Source organism: Mustela nivalis (assembly GCF_964662115.1).
Source record: "Mustela nivalis genome assembly, chromosome: 11".
NCBI classification, from domain to species: Eukaryota; Metazoa; Chordata; class Mammalia; order Carnivora; family Mustelidae; genus Mustela; species Mustela nivalis.
Window position 1 is genome coordinate 108,211,534 of NC_139030.1, and position 2,095 is coordinate 108,213,628.

Consider the following 2,095-nt stretch of genomic DNA (forward strand, 5'->3'; position numbering starts at 1 on the left):
GTTAAACAAATGGAATAAGAAAAAAAGAAACGTAAAAAAATTAACTTTGCAAGACTAAAGGATCATGGAAAGAAAATCAATGAATTCTGTTGCTTTTTCCTAGATCTGGAGATCCACAGTTCTCATTGATCCTGGTCTTATAAACTCTGTTTTAGCTGGAAATTGTTGCAGATCTTCTAGGAGAGGGGCTTGTTGCAGTGATTCTCAAATGTCTTTGCCAGGGGTGGAATTTGTACTGCCCTTGCCAGGGGCCAGGCTAAGAAATCTTCTCTTGGTAGCTTTTGTTTCCTGAACACTTTCCATCGAGCTTTGGAGGGTAGTAATGAAGATGGTGGCCTCCCAATCTCTATCCTGGAGGAGCTGAAAGCTCAGGACTATACTCCTCAGTGTACCCTCAGAGAAAAGCAGAAAATCCCTCCCATCTCCCTGGTCTCCAGCCATACTCTATGCTCACTCAGCCTGTGACTGAGCATTTTTATCTCTGGCACACAGCCCCATTTGTAGTCTCCAAACCCAACAGATTCCTGCTGCATGCTCCCACACTGCTCCTCCCAGAGGAGGAAGGAGGGGGTATCTCTGGACCTACCACTTGTGGGGTCTCTGCTTGAAGAGCAGTGGCCCAACTGTGCATTGGATCATGCTTTCAGGTAACCCCAAGCTGATAGCTCACTCCTTGGCTCCATCTCTGTAACTGGCTTCCCCACTCTGAAACCTGGCAGCTCTGCTGCACCCAGACACCCCTGGTGTTTCTGTGATCCTGCAGGTCCTGAGACCACACTGTCCCCATGAGAGCTCCACCCCACTTAGCCTCTGGAGAAATGTCCCTCAGTGGAGCAGACTTCAAAATGTTCAGATTTTGTACTCCCCTGCTCCACTGCTTGCCAGGAGCTGGTCCCTACCCCTGCGATCTTTCTTCCTATTGCTTTGGATTCACATCACCACATGCCCTACCTTCCAGAATGTGGTCAGTTTTCTGTTCCTGGAATTTCTACTCTTCTTCTATTCTATTTCCTTTTATGTTGTAGGTGTTTGGAACGGTTTGATAACTATCTAGCTGAACTCCTGGGACTTAATGCTATTTCAGTCTTTTACTGCCCCTGGAAGTGGTAGCAAGGTTCCTCAGAAAAAAGTAAAACTTGCTGCTGATGAAGATGATGATGAAGATAATGATGATGATGATTTTGATGATGAGGAAGCTGAAGAAAAGGCTCCAGTAAAGAAATCTGTACGAGATACTCCAGCCAAAAATGCACAGAAATCAAACCAGAATGGAAAAGACTCAAAACCATCAACACCAAGAACAAAAGGTCAAGAATCTTTCAAAAAACAGGAAAAGACTCCCAAGACACCGAAAGGACCTAGTTCTGTAGAAGACATTAAAGCAAAAATGGAAGCAAGTATAGAAAAAGGTGGTTCTCTTCCCAAAGTGGAAGCCAAGTTCATCAATTATGTGAAGAATTGCTTCCGGATGACTGACCAAGAGGCTATTCAAGATCTCTGGCATTGGAGGAAGTCTCTTTAAGAAAATAGTTTAAACAATTTGTTAAAATTTTCCGTCTTATTTCATTTCTATAACAGTTGATATCTGGCTGTCGTTTTTATAATGCAGAGTGAGAACTTTCCCTACCGTGTCTGATAAATGTTGTCCAGGTTCCATTGCCAAGAATGTGTTGTCCAAAATGCCTGTTTAGTTTTTAAAGGTGGAACTCCACCCTTTGCTTGGTTTTAAGTATGTATGGAATGTTATGATAGGACATAGTAGTAGTGGTGGTCAGACAAATGGAAATGGTGGGGAGACAAAAATATAAATGTGAAATAAACTCAGTATTTTAATAAAGTAAAAAAAAATCTTGCTTCTTCATTCTTCTGAAATATACTTTTGATCACAATCATGCCCCTAGCTATTTGACTAGACTTCATCCTTAAATAAATAAATAAGTAAATAGCTGGACTGTTTGATACAGGAATAGTATAAAATCAGTAATCTAATAGTTAGATGAAAGTACTTAATATTCGACCAAAATACAGATTTAATTTATCTGCATTAACCGCCCTCCCACACACACACTGTTTGCTCTCTATGGGTAGACACAGA

At 41.6% G+C, this 2,095-nt stretch overlaps 1 pseudogene across 1 annotated transcript; it reads left to right on the top strand.

Moving 5' to 3' along the window:
• Positions 1–1,059: 1,059 nt before the first annotated feature.
• LOC309843759 (nucleophosmin pseudogene) lies at positions 1,060–1,848 on the top strand (annotated as a pseudogene). The gene has a single exon. The product of its transcript is annotated as a nucleophosmin pseudogene (transcript).
• Positions 1,849–2,095: the final 247 nt, after the last annotated feature.